Raw genomic sequence first — 19,488 nt, 5'->3', positions numbered from 1 at the left:
CACTGACTAACAGGCCACCGGGCGATATTGGCCTGTCAGTTAGAACAAAAATTTGAGAGCTCCGAACAACTGACAGGCCAATATCGTCTGGCGGACTGGTAATCAGTGGACCCCTTTAGGTTGTTTACCTTAACACCTACCTACGGTAATTTAAATTGTATTTATTGTTATTTACTCGTAATGCATGTTAATTATAAGATATAATGTTTTGAAAAGATGTGCCCCACCGTGTTTGTTGCCAGTCACATATTGGGATACCCTCCTCAAGTTGAGGGGGGATTTAAATTTTCTCGAGGCAGAGGTGTAGGGTTGGAGCCGGTGTAGCTTTATTTGAAGTTCATTAACGCATTGTAATATGCCTACTTGTGGCAGAATACCGGGTACAACACTTCGGCTCACCGGGGTCTCTCCCAGAAGTCGTCGGTACCGTCAAGGGTCTGCTAGGCTTCTTGGTAGAGTTGGGTTGGCAATAGTGACGCCACCCCACCACGCAAAATACGTCCGGGGAAGAAATTTTGAGTTGTTCGACAACATCACATAAAATAGGCGCAATAATATGACGTCGAGTTGCGGAAACCAAGCCCGCGAGAACCTATAATTATTATGCCTAATAATAATTTAATTTTATGCCTAATAATAATTGAATAATAATTTATCTTATCTTAATCTTTACCTACTAAAAAGTATCAAGCTAAGTCCATTTGTAAATCAATGCCCTAGTCACTAAATAAAAAACAATTAGAAGTTCCAGAAGCTAACACCAGTCCATCTTTCGTCAACTATGCTAATGAGGTCCCATAATTACGGGCTCCATGCGGAGGCCCCGCGGTGCGGGGTGCGGGGCGCGGGCCCACGCGCCCTGAATATTGAATGCATTTTCACATCTAATTTCACCAGATAAGGACCTAGTTTTCAGTTAAAAGGGTGTACACGGTTTTTAGGGTTCCGCAACTAAAAAAAAAAAAAACGAAACTCACAGGCCATATTAATTATATTTAGGTATGTATACTCGTACATTTGTTATAAAATATGTAGTAAAGAAGGTATTTAAGAAAATAGTCGAGAATTAGGGAGAAGCCTACAATTCATAATTCTTTATTGCAACTATGGTACAGTATAGGTGTCTAATATAATATGTATATGTACAATGTCTCAAATGAACCCAGTAAGGGCACAGCATAGCTTACTTATAACATACCGATTTACAATACAATACAATACAATACAATACAAATACTCTTTATTGCACACCTCATTACAGAAAACAATACAAATAATACAGGAAGAAGAGGTTAAACAACAGGATGTCTTATCGCTAAAAAGCGATCTCTTCCAGACAACCTTAACAGACAAATTTAAAACAAAATACAGAAATTAGTTAATTATCTTGGATTAGATTATAGGAAAGCCTATTCCATCAAAAACATTAGAAAGATACATGCAAAAAATTTAAGTCTCACAACGCACTCCTAATACGATAAAAAATTTTGAGATATATTTTGAAAAATTGTGTTATGTACGGAACTCTCAGAGCGCGAGTCTGATTCGCACTTGGCCGGTTTTTAAGAATATTAAGCTTGTTAAACGAGTAGCCGCTAAATTGCTTTTTATCGCGCGCCATATTTGGACGCGTTTAATTTAGTGAATAAATTTGGTTTCGCGAAACTTGCGGGGAATATTTATTAGTCTGTGAAATTTACATAGTTTCGCCATGTATTATGGTAATTATTTCATTTAGTATCAATGCTTGCCTCTTAATTTATACATATACTGCTGTCCTTAAAGTTTATTTAGAGTAGGTAGGTACGTAGGTACCTTTTAAGTTTTAATCTATGTATAATATTTTAAACTTTCGCGTTTTAAATACATATTAACTCACATTATAGACGGGTCTAACGCGAATTATATTCAATTACCTTTATAGATGCACAAATCTCTGTTTTGACATTTTGCTGGGACAATCAGTCAGCCGCGACCACGACCAGTGAAACCTTAATCTATGTACCTTGGTTTGTATAAATAAGTAATTATGTTCAAATAAAAATCTAATTTTTACTTAATAAACAGTGTTTTTTAAGTAAGTATTTACTTATTTTAACGTGTCCGTAAAACGACTTTCTAAGACGACTTTAGAAGTTATGACTGAACAGATGAACAAACATAAAATTCTCCGTTTGATTTGCTTCGTTTGACCCGCTGCTTTATAGATGCTGACTGTACATAATATTACTTTATATTGAAACAATAATAAAGATACTAACAGCCGTATTCGAACAATGAGATACGTCAAATACTAGATATTGAAACGATATGGAATAGATATGTCCGTGTCAAACAAGTGTCAAAAGTGATGTTTTTGTTTGAAGAAATGTCAATTTTGACACTTGTTTGACACTGACATATCTAATCCATATCGTCTCAATATCTATTAAGTATTTGATGTATCTCATTGTTCGAATACGGCTGTAAAACGATTGAACATCGCGAAGGATGATCTAAAAATGTGCATTATTTTGATCGAACTCATCGATTACTTTTTGTTTGTACCTACTTACTTTAATACTTTTGTCTACCGATTTTCCCGGGGGAGGGTCAACCATACACGTCATACACGTCAGTCCATACAAAAGTATGTATGTACAATTGTGTATGGTTTTCAACAGAGGGGTAAGCTCTTAAAGGCGACTCTGGTTATTAAATGCTCGACTCCTAATGTCGTAGCACTTCGTAGAGTTCGTAGACCCCGCTACGACGTAGCGAGAATTAACACTCAGATGCTCTTTCCATTTTTCCTCTTCGATAAATCTTACGCAAGTTGTTTTATGAAATAAATTTAATTTAGCTTATAGTTGTTAACTTGTTAGTTTAGGTATAAGATTTTTGTGATTTTAAGTTAGTTATCAATTTAGTTGGGATTTATTATATATTGTATCATTGTTCTGCATTTATTAATAATATTGTAGTGTATCTAATTTAATTGAGTCAATAAATTCTTAGGATTTAGCTTTAGTTTAGTTTCTAGATAACTCCTTAGGGTTTCTAAAAAATGTTATGTACAATGAATAATACTAGGCTGGCCCAAAAGTACGCTGAGATTTTTTTTTACTACGGCGGATGCTAATAACTTTAACAAACATTTGTGTTAGTGTATCCAAGCTAAGGCTGGAATCACATCTGTCAGCATCGAGCCGCATTTTACATATGAGAAATTGCTCGTTAGTATGAAGATGCGTGCGCATGCTTTCAGCTTTCCGATGCGTACGCATCTTCATACTAAAGAGCGATTTCTCATATATAAAATGCGACTCGATGCTGACAGATGTGATTCCAGCCTAAAGTAGAACATATTTAAGATAATATGTTTTGTGGCAGTAATCATACGAGTATGATTGTAGTTTTAATTTTTAATGTTTTTTAGGGTTCCGTACCCAAAGGGTAAAACGGGACCCTATTACTAAGACTTCGCTGTCCGTCCGTCCGTCTGTCACCAGGCTGTATCTCACGAACCGTGATAGCTAGACAGTTGAAATTTTCACAGATGATGTATTTCTGTTGCCGCTATAACAACAAATACTAAAAACAGAATAAAATAAAGATTTAAATGGGGCTCCCATACAACAAACGTGATTTTTGACCAAAGTTAAGAAACGTCGGGAGTGGTCAGTACTTGGATGGGTGACCGTTTTTTTTTGCTTTTTTTTGTTTTTTTTTTTTGCATTATGGTACGGAACCCTTTGTGCGCGAGTCCGACTCGCACTTGCCCGGTTTTTTAAAGACGTGAAAGAAAAAATAGTACCTAAAATTTTTGGCAACTTATTTTTAGGCCATCTGTATAATTTTATACAATTTACTGAACGTAGTTTGTAGCGTTAGAATGCACGTAAAGATATTATCGAGCAGATTTATTTGATAGCGAATATTCTTGCTAAAGATGGGCCAATCGCTAAATCTTCAGTAAACCGGGCGTCCGTAAAAATCCGATATTTAACGTGGGCCGGAATAATCCGGCTCTGCTAGATGAGCTAAGCCTGCCTGCGGGGCTTAGCCAAGAATTTCCGGGTTACTATTCAACAAGCACTAAAGGCGTTACACTGATTTGAACCTTCTCGATCGAATATTATTATGTCAATAATAAAAAATAAACGTTTTTGTTAGGGTTCCGTACCCAAAGGGTAAAACGGGACCCTATTACTAAGACTTCGCTGTCCGTCCGTCCGTCCGTCTGTCACCAGGCTGTATCTCACGAACCGTGATAGCTAGACAGTTGAAATTTTCACAGATGATGTATTTCTGTTGCCGCTATAACAACAAATACTAAAAACCTTCGAGCAACACCGGCTTCCGACACGTCGGAAGGGAGGGGCCCAAGCGATATCTCACCGTACAAATCTTTCTGCCATTTTTCGCGGGGGGAAGGTGCACACAGTGGCACTTCTCACACACTTACATACAAAATCCAATCAGAGGCCCTACCGCGAACCACGTTCGACGTGTTGCCTCTCTATGGCACTTGTAAATTCATACGTAAGTGTGACAGGGAGGCAACACGTCGAACGTGGTTCGCGGTAGGCCCTCTGTAATGACGACACAAATACATACAAAATGACACACGTCAAAGACAAATCTTGCAAACCTCGATCTCTTTTTGTGTACGGACGAGTGACTAGTGTCACAACACGCACACTAACACATTTCCGTTGAAGTATGTCATTGTATTCTGAGAGATGAGAAGTCGGATTTGTCGCTCGACCGATCCGCAATTTGTACTGAGCGAGCAAAATCGATAAATCCAACAATTACTTGAGACTAAAATATAATAATTGTATTTAAATGTAATTAAACGTATGATATGTTAAAAAAAATATTACATGTGAAATGTAACACTTTCTTTTTGTAAATTTGACGTCCCCGACCTCTTTTTATAACAAAAAACCGAGCAAACAGGCATTTTTGTGCAGCAGTGCTCACGCGCGCGTCTTGACTCGGTCTAGTCAAAAATCCAAGTGCAATTAGTTTTATTACCCGCGCTAGATTAGATTGACGCGTTAATCTTGTACCTCGGCAGAGGGGAAATAGTGCGAATGCCGCCTCCCTTCCGTGTTGCTCGAAGCTAAAAACAGAATAAAATAAAGATTTAAATGGGGCTCCCATACAACAAACGTGATTTTTGACCAAAGTTAAGCAACGTCGGGAGTGGTCAGTACTTGGATGGGTGACCGTTTTTTTTTTTGCTTTTTTTTTTGTTTTTTTTTTTAATTATGGTACGGAACCCTTCGTGCGCGAGTCCGACTCGCACTTGCCCGGTTTTTTTGGAAGAAATGTGACTTTTGACACTGACACTGGTTTTTTTAATTTGAGTTATTTAAACTCAAAATCACGAATAGGTACTATTGGATGAGAGAAAGAAAAAAAGTGTCCCCAATTTTCATACAAATTTTGTCTGTCAGTTTTGTTACGGTCTGTACAAAATGTGTGTGAATAGTTACTAAACTGACTTTTTTTTTAAAATCGATATATAGTCCTCGTAATGCTGAGTTTCAATAACCGGAAAGTTGTGAATTTTGGGAAAAAAAGTAAATGGTACACTTTTAAGTGAAAATGCCCATAATGACGGCAGTGCCGATGTGTGATGACTGTATCCTCCATCCACAAGTTAAATTATCTGGGACAAAAACAAATGTTGTAATTTAAAAGCAATGTCGCCGGGCGGGGCAGCCTAGCCAGAACTAAATTAAATGCAGATTGGATGGATCACCGGCCGCGCCTGCACATACATGCTGTAACGAACCTATCTCAACCTCGGAATATGTATTGTCTGATGTTTCATTGTGGCTGTTCGAAATGTGGCTGTACAGGCGTATGCTGAGAGTATCATGGACCGCAAGAATAACGAATATAGAGATCTTAAAAAGAATGAAGAAGAAGAAGGAAGTACTAGCCACAGTTAAGCGGAGAAAGATTGCATATTTTGGACATCTAGATAGAAATGAAAAGTATAATCTGCTGAAAGTTATAATAGAAGGAAAAATAGAGGGAAAACGGGGAAGGGGAAGAAGGAGGATGAACTGGCTCGATAACATCAAAAAATGGACAAACATCAAAGACGCGGCCACGCTAACAAGACTGGCCAAGAATAGAGAAGACTTTGCAAAGGTGGCCGCCGACGCCCGCTAGGGCATGGCAGTAGAAGAAGAAGATGTTTCATTAGCCAAATTTTCCAATGACTACGCGTCTATCATGCGAAACGAGAAGTATGAACTTCAACTCCTCATCCAAAGAAAGATCTCCGGTAGATGGCACTAGAAGAAGAAACGCGTCTTAGTTCACTTGGTCAAATTAAATTAACAGTATTAACACCTAACAAAATATTTTTTGAAGTTGCGATTACATTATACCCACCATATACCCACACTGAGAGAAAAGTACAACAAAAATACACTTAGAATTACAAAAATAAACTTAATCCGGGGACAAGGAGAGTTAACTAATAGGAACAAATTGACTTTTGCAATTTCTATTAGTTCTTGCAATTTCTATTATCTGTTTGTTGAAATTATATTTGGGATTACTGAGCTGTTTGTAGAAATAAATAAACTTTACAGAAATAGTGAAACGTCCATAATTATTACTAAAACTTCATTTTTTCCCCCAGTACAGAACTGTTTTTTAATTCCTGGTGATGATTTTTCTCTCAGTGCACTAGTCTCCCAGGTCTTCCTGTCTGCGGAAAGATCAAACTCAATGTCAAAATTATTTATTTGTGCTCTTATGGCTACATTCCCGTGCTAAATGGCGTTGCCTATTCTTTGGTCTAGGAATGAACCAGTTTTAGGGCCACTCGTCGTCTCAAGGAGTCATTTTTAAGTCCCGGATTTAAAACATAATATTCATTGTATTCTTACTAAAAGAAATACGCCGTACATTGCAATTAGAAATTTATGAAATTTATAGAAATCTATTAATTCCATCAAAATAAATTGCTTTTTACAGAACCTTGGTAAATAGTAGACCAAATCTCAACAAAGTTATTGTTAAATCAATACCGTTGATGACCCCTGGCTGTAGGCCTACTGGTCGTGCCAATAATCAGAGGTTGCCAACAATTCGGCTGTTAACCTACATACCTTAACGTTTACTTACCTAACCCTTACGGCTCTTGCCTAGGCGTGGGTATATAGGGGCTTTTCAACCGTTTGCCAAATTTTGTAAGTTGAATATACACGGTGGCTAAAAAATAACTGCATTATTCCCGTTGCCAGGGAGGTTTTGGGATTATACTGAGCAACTTTTGCAATTGGACCTACCCCGAAATCGCGAAAAATTAACCTGCCAAAGAAAATGGACCAGCCAAAATGTCTGAAACAGCCAAATTTTTGCCAAGTTTTTACGCTGACTATACCTGTCACTGCCAACGTCGTGCCATAATAGTCTAACAGATGGCGTTAGGGAGCTAGAACGCAATTAGTATGAGACCTACATCGCGCTTACGGAGTTTTTAACTTCCGACCAACTCTCAGTGGACTTCGGTCTCCAGGCATAACACCCGCCTGGAGAGAGTACTCTATATTGCCTCTCTACCTTCTACACCCTTTTCGTTGGGCGTTTGTCGATGTACAGTCACCAACAGATATATTGCAACGGCTAAGGCGCTCACAAATATCTGAGCACGCCGTATTGTCAGGGCGTTAGACTGATGCGTGTTCAGATATTGTGAACACCTTAGCCGCTCCGATATATTTGTTGGTGGTTACGATTGTCAGCTTGGCTAGGTCCTTTGATGTGGAAAAATGTGTGAAAAAGATATTTTTTTCACAATTGTTCGGTTGGTCCCACGTTTTACAAATATAACGTAATATACAAATACGGCAACGCTTATTTCCCAGGAGAGAGCATTCAAATATAAATTTGTTGATTAAAATTAGATTTTTGAAAAGATCATAAATTACATTGCGATGTTAATAATTCCATTGGGATGGTAATGGAAAGTCATTGCTATCCATTCTGTAGTAATTTTCACAGGTGTAATCTCCATATAATTTATAACTCAAAAGGCTAAACCTAGCAAAATTGTATTGAGATGATCTGTCAGCGTACTAACGCATTGGGTGCAAAATAAATATGGGCCCCGTGCATGAACTATGGCATAGGGGCTGTCAGATTTTTGGCGCGAGGCGTAAATGTGTCGTGTATGCTTCAACTGTAGCCCACAAGATGGCAGTACCACAAGATGCACAAGGATACGTACCGACGGTGTAGCTTTGTTTGACGTTCATAAGCGCATTGTGATATGCCTACTTGGATAATCAATCTTTATTTTTAGGTATCTTTCAGCATCTTGGCCGCTCCGATGTATCTGATGGCGACTGTACTAGAGTTAAGTCACGAAAAGTCTGCAGCGATTTTGATGCCCTCGCAGTGCCAGTGTTATTTAAACGTCATAATTTCATAGAAGTTTGACGTTTAAAATTATACATCGACTGCGTGGGCTATCAAATACGCTGCAGACTTTTATTGGTCTGACTCTAGTTAATTTCGACTACATACTCATACTTACCACTCAGAGTACACATGTATGTCTGCGGAGCGCGCCTCGCCGTCGCCGCGCCGCCGTTGGCCGCGAGCCCGCTTTGTGCTGGAGGCCGATTCTGATCTGACATTCTGTTAAAGTTTTCATCTGGTTTTGAGACGATCTTTAGTCACGCATGACATACATTTGGTCGAGCGCAACGTATGAAGATTATATTAGACATAGAAAAAGACACAGTATTTTACACAAAAGGATAAAACAAAGGCTTTCATTAAAAGATCGTCAACTTTACATTAACATTAAAAACAGAAAATTAAAAGATAAAAGAATAAAAGAATGGGGGTCGCTTTGTTTTACATAAAGTTTTAAGTCATAAATTCATAATGTATTGTTTGTCATATTATCATTAGTCCTAATTAACGTTAACTTTTCAGAATTTTCGTAAGGTACCTATAGATAATATAGGTATAGATAGGTTAGGTTTATTTTATGGCAATCCTGAAAAGTTACGCGTTTCGGAAAAAAACAAATTATCACTAAACGAAAATGCGGACAAACAATACATTATGACTTAAAACTTTAAGGTAAATAATAGCCTTCAGGAACAGAAAGTTGAATTCCTAAAATGTTGAAAAAGACCCCGTATGAATTGTCTTGATTTGGCGCTTGCGTCCATTGCAGTCTGCGGCCTCATACGTATCAATAAGTGGTAGCAAGATATCTATAGTTCGTTTTTTTAGCATTAGAAAGAACTCCGCAGAAGCAAGCGTGCAGTTTTTATCAGGCTCGTTAACTGTTAATAATTATTGAATTATCTAATGTAGCATGGTCAATACATATAATTTACTTCAAATTATTACCGCTAATAGTGCCAAATTTAGAATCACAAGCGAACTTCTGCGAAGTTCTTTCTAATGCTATAAAAACGGACTATAGTGAGACGACTCTTTGCATTTCGAGAGCTTCAATAGGCGTGAACTAGAGTAGAGTCACACCAAGAAAAGTCTGCTGCAGATTTGATAGCCCACGCAGTGTAAGTGTTATTATACGTCATAATTGCATAGAAGTTTGACGTTTAAAATGACACTTGCACTGCGTGGGCTATCAAATCTGCTGCAGACTTTTCACGGTCTGACTCTACCACTCGCATATCAGGTACTCAAGGTTGTATGTATAAAAAAAACCGGACAAGTGCGAATCGGACTCGCCCACCGAGGGTTCCGTACAGCTTAGTATTTGTTGTTATAGCGCAGCAGAAATACATCATCTGTGAAAATTTAAACTTTCTAGCTATTACGGTTCATGAGATACAACCTGGTGATAGACAGACGGAAGGAAAGATGGACAGACGCACAGCGGAGTCTTAATAAGCCGACCACTGACTAACAGGCCACCGGGCGATATCGGCCTGTCAGTTAGAACAAACATTTGAGAGCTCCGAACAACTGACAGGCCAATATCGTCTGGCGGACTGGTAATCAGTGGACCCCTTTAGTAATAGGGTCCCGTTTTTATCCATTGGGTATGTACGAAACCCTAAAAAAATGGAAACTATTGTAACAAAATGTTGAACCAGAATCGAGCTGGCACTTTGGCACGTTGGCACCACGCGACTGCGGGGGGCTGGCGACGAGTTTATAATTATACTAGTAAGAGCCTATATGGTTGGTTTTTGAGGCAGATTCTAAAACAATGACATCGTGGGTTTAAAATAACACTTCCACTGCGTTGGCTATCAAAATCGCTGCAGTCTATTCTTGGTCTAACTCTATTACCAACTATCACAAGGTTCATACATAGTGAAACCTCGATAACTCCATTCTTAATTAAAAAATCTGAATATAAAGTAAGGGCTATAAGCAAGAAGAATTTCGTACATTAAATCTCATTTCCCCCTTTCATATAAGGTAGGTAAACGTACTGGTACTCAACGCGGTCCCAGTACATGTCATCTTGAAACTTAAGTCATTGTCAATAGAGGTAACCGCAAGGCGTCGTGTATTGCGCCTTAGCATGTTGAGCACTAGTACGTTTACTTACCGTCTTTCTGAGATTATAATCTGCAAATATAACATGATTGCCGCAACTTGTACTTTCTGTAAAACGGAACGCCCTTCGCCGTCCGTAATAAATAACAATCAAACCGCAGACCGGCGCCTAATAGAGATATATGGCGGACACCTTATTCTGAACAAAAACCTAGCATTTACACTTGGGCGCGTAGCCAACGTGCCAATCGTTAACGCTCGATAGCGTATCGTAGTTATCTCTCTCAATAATTCTTCCACACGACTGTGACTGCGTTTCGTTTGCTACGGAACGTTAACGAGGCACATTATTGGCTATCGGTCGTTCTTGTCTACGTGACAGCGTGATAAAACGGCGTCCGTCACTATCAATCACCCGGTGTTAAAAAGTGATGGTTATTTTATCACGTGGATAAATCCATATATAAGCCATACGCCTGCTGGTGTAAATGCTAGGTTTGGATAAAAGTCAGTAAAAATTTAAACGACTTCTACGCAGACCAACTCGCGAGCGTATAATTGAATATAGTTCCATCGCGTATAATTACTCGTGTCGTACCCGAGCCTCGCCTACGCCGCGCCCAACGCAGTCATACTTATTACCAAAAAGAATAGATAGTATAGAGGGGTCCTGTCAAAGTAAATTTTGTAGTCACGGTACATTTACTGCCATCTATCGACACACGATTAAAACTTAAAATAAAATTGAAAATGTATAAATGAATTAAAATATGTTTACGGATATATGATTATTAATTTTTATTGTTCCACAATGACCCATGTTCTTTCACTGATACGTGTTAAAATTGTTAAATATCAAACGATGTCGCCAACGCCATCTAAACGACAATAGACCAAAGGTATATGGCGCCATCTATTCGACAGTGACTTTTGCTTGACATCCGAGGCACGTTTTTTTCTTAGACTTTATTTATCTTATACGGAGTTATATATATCTCTGTTATTACTGACACTCCACTTACCGGCAGTGGACCTTATGTCCTTGTAATATGGTTGACGAATAGTCTATTATGTTGATGATACACTCGGCTATGTCATTTGCATGTATTGTATCTACATTTCTGGGTATTCAATTGTATACTTTGTTATTATATCTCTCCATGGACATAAAGTTATAATATTGTATGTGTAATTTGGACGCCGACTGTACTGAAAAAATTTTACTACTCGTTATGTAAGAAGTTCTGTTAAAGAAGGCGCAAAAGGAACGAATGATGAATAAACAGAATTACACACATAGAGTCCTTCTAAGCATATTATTTGCATCGACTTTGAATGAATTTGAAGCGGCAAAGTGTAGGAGTACCATTGCAAAAGCCATATTTCCATAGGGATTTATCTATAGATATTTTCTCACTCTGTCACTGCAAAGTCTATGTATTTGCAGAGTTTGCTTGTCCCGACTCTTGGTAAAAAAGTATGAAATATCTTAAGTTTTATTCTTTTGTACAGAAATCTGGTCATACATTCAGGGACAATTTTAAAAAAATACTTGCGGTCTAATTGCCGCGACCCGTACAAAATGTACGAGTGAAAAGAGTTGTCGCTATTATACGCAACCGCAGACATTCTTAGAGAATGACGCTGAGAAGCATAACACGGATGATGATTAAATTATTAAATATACAGATTGATTATTCAATTTATTAGGAAAATTAATTTATTTCAAGAATTGAAAACAGGCTGAATTGGGAACTGCAATACAGGACGTAACAATTTACAGTCGCAGTGCACTCAATGAACAAAAATCCTGGTCACGCCACCTATTGCAGACATCGTCTCCCCCTCTCACCGTACGTGAAAGACAGAGATAGGACGATGTATTATATACACAGCACTGCACTGCAGTAGCGGATTCGCTTTCGCCACTTTCGATACTACTGCGTAGTGCCGCATTCACTATTCGCCGTATATTAAGGGATTTTATGACGATAAACTAAACTAGGTAAACTTAAAGTTTATTAATGTTTTTATTACATAGCTTTTACATACAGTTTATATACCTTATTTTGTCTCGCGTAGTGTAACCATAAAGTATAAAACAAGACAAAAATTTCCTTTTTCCCTTCAAGTTTTCCTTGTAAAGGTCAGCGTTGTACCAAACCTTGTACCTATTAAGGGTAAAATGTTCCCATTTACCGACAGTTTACTTCCAGAAATTGTAATAAAGACAGAAATTTGGCTGGAACAACAAATTTCTTGGCCATTATGCTATCTCAAGAGACTCATTTAACCCCTAAAAGGGTAGCTTTGCCTTGACTATGAACACGCCTTGCGTACGCATTACTCTGTAAATGTCTTAATTGTCTCTGTTTATAGAGTTTTTCCATCAGCGTAATTGTCCAGAAAAAGTGACATAGAACACTCGTTCATTAAGCAAACTTGATTAATTTGATTGAAATGAAAGATGGCGGCGATACGCAGCAGGGGTAATTCGGCGGTCGTCGATAAGGACATCATTCCGCAGTCCGCATTGTTATTCATCCGGCGACCTCCTTTGTGACGTTTTAGGAGCATGCGATGCCGCATCTCCCTGCCTTTTCCCGCTTACAGGAAAACTTACACGAGTGGTGGAATAAGCGGTAGTGTTGCGTGAGTTTTGCGCAATGAGCTTGTAGCGATGTCCTTCGCTCTCTCTCATGTTTTGACTAGTTCTTCTGTGTGTGCGAGTGGGTGAGGTGATGCGAAGCAACAGTTGTTGTATGTAGCTATCGATCGTGCCTCCCAGCCACGTGCGGTGCCCTCTAGATATCACTGGTAATAACGCGTCACTTTATCATGTTTCATGCCTAACGCTGGTTTCTATAGACTATTACTGTTATATTGCATACAGATGCGTCGATGGACGGTGTAGGAGCGGTCCTATCGTAGCAGGGGCTTCGTGCCGTATAGTAGCAATTTATTTTCTTTTCCTTTAGTCGTAAAATAAAACGGAATGGAGTGGTAATTCAAGGCTCGGCGCGGCGCAGTACGCATGCCGTAAACTCTAAACACAATATGGTACACAATGCCCTATTTTCCGTCTAGTCACCGACTGTATAAATTTACTTTAGTTATTAAATTAATGCGACATAGTACCGTTTTAGGGCGTGTTTTAGGTACGTTTGCAGGGACTAAATAAATGAGACTGCGAGATAAACATGAAGATAATATGGATGTTTGTGTAAATAAGCGAGAGATGGGTTCTTCGAAGTTTACGATGTATGGTACGTGAGATGAATAATTAATCGCAGTATGAAAGTCTGAGGAAATACTCGTCCTTATTTAGTCTCTTTTACTTAACCGCGGAAGGATTATCCTAATATAAGCTTCAATCAGTTGAAGTCCGTGATCTATTAATTATGTTGTTAAGTAAATAATTTCTCGCATATATAATGTATTTTATAATGTACAGGTACTATTGCTTCTAACCCCCTTATTCATAAACGTTTACTAAAGTTGACAAGCCGATAATAATCATTTGTCCCTTTCCATGACATACCAATACGTCGGAAAGGGACAAACGATTATTATCGGCCTGTCAACTTTAGTAAACGTTTATGAATAAGGGGGTAAGTCACTGATAAGATAAGGTGTGCTTCAGCTCTTCATTTTGTGTAATGATATCCAATAATTTGTATGGAGGTCGCGGGTTCAAATCCTGGCTCGTACTAACAGTGGGGAGACACTCCTGACTTCGGTCGAACTCGGCTCCATTCGGCTCAGCATTGCTCCGAGCAATTATTAGGGTTGGCACCACTTGACTTCCGTGCACGACCACAGATAAGATAATCACTTGAATTTCGATAACCCTATATAGCCGAAAGGGATAGTGCTATATATTAGAAACGGACAGCATGATTCGACCCTGAATCGCTGTCAAACTTCGGGTTTGTAGGAAGTGTCCTTTCTGTACGGTAGTACTATTATTTCTTCTGTGGCACTAATGAGTTTTTCTGGAACTTATATACGAAATATCATTTGATATTTACCACTATAACTTTTCGGTGAAAGAAATCATCGTGAGGAAACCTGCATACATCTGCGAAGAAATTCAAATTCAAATTCTAAGTTCAATGAACAAGGAGGAATGAAAATGGATTATGATTAAAACTTGGCACCGTTAATAAATTATGTTCGTTACTCGTTAAAAAAAAAGGTGTATGTGAAGACCCCAATCCGCATTGGGCCAGCGTGGAAACTATAGCCCAAACCGCGCATGAGAGGAGGCTTGTGCCTAGCAGTGGGACGTATACCGGGTGTGGTCTGTAATATGAGCAAAAATTTAAACTGTAGGCTGTACTCCTCATACTGACCAACATTTGTTCAGCGACTTTTAAAAATAACTTGTGGTTTGATTTTAAATACACTTTAAAGTTTATTCTAAGACGCAATGTATTGCGAATTTTGTTATGTTTAAGGTGTGACAAGCAACGTCAATCACAATGAAATGGCGTGGCGATGTCGTCCATTGAAGATAATATTTATTTTGTATGAAAAATAGGGAGTCTAAATACTTTATAATTTTTTAAAGTTGTTGAACCAAAGTGTCACCGTTTGAGGAGTGCAATCTATGTTTTAATTATTTGCTCATGTTACAGGCCACACCCGGTATAAATAGGCTGAATTATTTTTATAATATCATTAATGTGGCGCCATTCACTTTGTTCTTAAGTCGCGGGCAATGGTCGCGGGTGACATACCATGATACCATGAATACCGTAAGGTATATATACCATCGCCCACACTGTTAACTGACAGTGACAGTTCGTAAAACTTATTACAAAAGGCATAAGGTCCACCGATGGACAGTTAAGAGTGCTGCTGTTTTTATGGTTATTTTAGGCATGGAAAGTAACTTGGCAATCAGGAATATTTCGGTGCATTTAGATGGCATTTTGTCAAGTTTTTGATACGACCTTTCTATATGTGGTACTACTCATTAAGTGTTATTCATTAATCTTTAAGCCAGGTACGATGCAGAGGGGCGGAGGGGGGGGGGGGTATTTTAGGTTAAGTGTAGAATTAATATTTTTTTAAGGTTTGTTTTTGTAATTACCTTAAATTAATTAATTTGATTATATTTTATTTTGTAACTTTAATGTAATGAAATAAACAACTTTATTTTTATTAATCTCATCTCAGTTTTCAAAATAACTTGTCCAATTTTTCAGGAGGTTTTTACAAAAAATAGACGAATATAGTTTTGCAAATGTTTTGCTAGTTCTATTTGACCCCGGTAAACATATCCTTAATTACAATACAATACATACAAAATAGTATTTTATACAATCGTGATATAATAGAGAGCTTTTCAGTCGAGTACCGTGTTTAGGCAATGAAGCTTGCTGAGTTGCCTAAGTAAGGTACGAGATTGAAAAGCTTGATTATATCACTATTGTATACAATACTTTTTCTACGAGTCAACAAAAATAATACTTTAAACTAGTAGAATCATACAAACAAACCAAACCAAAAGTATACTCGTACAGCTAAGATACGCGAGCAGCCGCGATACCTTCACACTGGTACGGTACGCGTCCCCGTCGCCGCGCTCGGCGCGTTGGTCAACGACACTTTCTCGTAACTCATGAGGCCCTGCGTCTTTCGAGCGTCGGCGTCTACAACTGTATGGCCGCGCTCGACGCAACTGCGCAGCGACGTCATTTTCGATAGCGCTGACCCAATTGAAGTTTGGTATAAGAAATATTAATTCATGAATTATAGTCGACGAGTAGAAAAACTCTTTATTCCACACCTCAATAGAAGAAAAATACAGAAAGAAAATAGCAAAACAGGTAGAGGTAAACAAAAGAAATACGAGTACTCAATGTACTATTATTAGACTATTACATTTATTACGCACAAAGTAAAAGTTGTCCGAACCAGGTATGATCGATTAGCCCTACCGACTGCGCCATTAGGAAAATTAGAGCCGTTATCGAATTAACACGGGGAAGGGCGCGCCCTTTTCATAAATAATAAAATAAGCACTTTACATGTTAATATAATATCATGTATGTACTTATATCCTATCAGGAAGGCACAGCGTGGGTAGACCCCCCTGTTCGCAAGAAAGCTGAATCCGCAGAGACTGGCAGCTTAGACATTTACTATAAAAAAGTTAGCGTATCGTCTTTTGTTTTTTTTCCTGGTAAAATTGTATTATTCATTTTGCCACAATAGAAGATTAAACATCATATTTTATAAACTGGAGTTTTAACTAATATTAAACCCGTTAGACCCTTGAACATGGTCCACACGAACCGGATAAAGGAACCAGAATTTATCAAAGGACCGAAGGGATCTATAAATTGCCAATTTGTCACTGAGGATGTTATAACTGCCGAGGCTGTGATGAACATTTTCACCAGGACGTCGGAATCCGCCAGTGTTGAGTGTGTTAGGATTTATTATTAGGACCAGCACTCGTTATTACGGTAGTATAAGGTTTTAAGGTACTCGTTATTAACTCCAGGTTAGTGAATATTTTATTGTAAAGTGTACCTATTTGGTAGTTAAATGAGTCAGATTCATTTGTAATTTAGATCGTTGTAATTATTTAAAATGTGATATTGTCAACGCAACTTCTGACCGTTAATTTGCCGTTATTCGTGTACTCTTATTCTATTCACTCGATACTATTGTCATTTATATTTAATTTCATGTGTATTTGCGGACTAATTTTATCTGTATTATTTTTAAACAGGTATTATTTTATTAGGGATTATTTTTTAATAATTGCATTGTAAATTGTTTACATTCAAGGTCTACGTACACCAGCTTCCCAAAAATGGTTGACGAAAAAGATTTAGTTCGCAAAAGAGGCAGTTATAAAGGTCAACTCACCTTATTTACTACATACCTAGACAAAGTGAAGGAGTCGTCATTAACTCAAGCTGAAGCTAGTCAATTGCAGTTGCGTATAGGTAAGATTGAGGCATTGTATGCACTTTATGATGATGTACAGACACAGTTAGAATGCAACACTGAAAGTTTAGATGCACACATGACAGAGCGAGACGAGTTCCAAAATAACTACTTTTCTGTACTCTCGCGGGCCCAGGATATACTCAACAATTTCAATAAAAAACGTGACGAATTTGAGTCATGTAGTAATCGTGGGTCGCGAAGTGGTTCAAATCGTAAACTGGTTAAGCTGCCAACTATTCAGTTACCGAAATTTCAGGGCTCATACGAGAATTGGCTAGGTTTCAGAGATACTTTCACAAGTCTGATTCATTCTAACGATGATATAGATAACATCAATAAATTCCATTATTTAAGAGCATCGTTGGAAGGATCTGCGGCCTTGGTTATTAACTCTATTGAGTTTTCTGACACCAACTACGAGGTAGCATGGACACTCCTCTGTGAGCGGTACGATAACAAAAGATTACTACTGCAAAATCATGTATCAGCGCTGTTTAACGTTGAGCCGATCACAAAGGAGTCGTCCGTGCAGTTAAAACGACTTATGGATCAAGTAAACAAAAACCTACGATGCTTAGAATCTTTAGGCGAGCCTGTCAAGCATTGGGACACGCTTCTTATTTACATCGTTAGCAAAAAATTAGACGCTACAACATTTCGTGAATGGGAGGAACACAAAGGAAGCTTAGATAAAACTGTGCCTATTTCCTTTGATAATTTCATCACTTTTATGCGTAATCGTGCAGACTTAATTGAAACTTTGGAGTTATCGAGCGCCTCAGGCGCCGGTCAATCGAGTCAGCCGGCTAAAATTGCGTCGAAACATAGGACTTTGCTTTCTACACAACCTGCCAACCACTGTGTCACCTCGTCGCCGTCATCTAAACCGTGTCCAAAGTGTAATGCTGAACACAATTTAAATAATTGCGCTCAGTTTCTTGCCTTAAGTAATGCCGAGCGGCTTAACTTATTGCCGACTTATAAAATATGTTACAACTGTTTCCGGGGCGGTCACTATGCAAACCAGTGCAAGAAGGCAGGGTGTAAGCTATGTAAGCGCAAACATAACTCGCTTGTTCATACCGATACCGCAGAGCATCATAACATTCATAACCTCAAAACAGGATCAAATTCGTGCGAGCGACCCGGAACGCAGGCAAGTACTAGTACTGCACCGGCACAGGTGGCGCCACCGGCGCCAGTGGCGGGGAGCGTAACCGTTCCTTCGCTATCAGCTAGCATGAGCACGGCAACATCTCAATCGTGCGCATCTGAGCAAAAGGTTGTGCTACTAGCAACTGCACTAATTAAAGTCTATGGGCATGATAATCGCGAATTTATAGTAAAAGCAGTGTTAGATAATTGCAGCGCAACATCTATTATGACTGAAAAGATGTGTCGTCAATTAAATTTACACACTGATCAAGTAGATAGATCGATTGTAGGGGTAAATAAGTTGAAGACGCCCGTAGGTAAAATATGTCGAGTGCCAATTAAGTCGTTGGATGATACCTATTCCACTCGTCTGGTATGCTCTGTGCTACCATCTATAACTGACCCCACACCTTATCATCAGATCGACTCTCATGATATATCGCGGTTAAATATCCCGTCTGATTTGTGCTTGGCTGATCCTAACTTTCACACCCCATCTGAAATTGATATTTTGATTGGTGGTGATCTATTTTGGGAGTTGTTGGGGTCACACAAAATTGAGTTAGGGGATGAGCGAACGGTGCTATGCGAGACTAAATTGGGATACATAGTTGCAGGGCCGATAATCAGCGGTCACGCATTGATTTCGTCGCATGCCATTCAATGTAATTTTACGAATGTCATTTCTAACACGAGTGCTGAATTAATTAATGATGAGGTTCAAACTCAACTTACACGGTTTTGGAAGCTTGAAGAGGTCTGTCCTAAAGACTCCCATTATTCTCCTGAGGAGAAGTTGTGTGAGAAACACTTCACCGAAACTGTCAGTAGGCTGGCAAATGGGCA

Source organism: Cydia fagiglandana, chromosome 10 (assembly GCF_963556715.1).
Source record: "Cydia fagiglandana chromosome 10, ilCydFagi1.1, whole genome shotgun sequence".
NCBI classification, from domain to species: Eukaryota; Metazoa; Arthropoda; class Insecta; order Lepidoptera; family Tortricidae; genus Cydia; species Cydia fagiglandana.
This window is presented reverse-complemented; position numbering follows the sequence as displayed.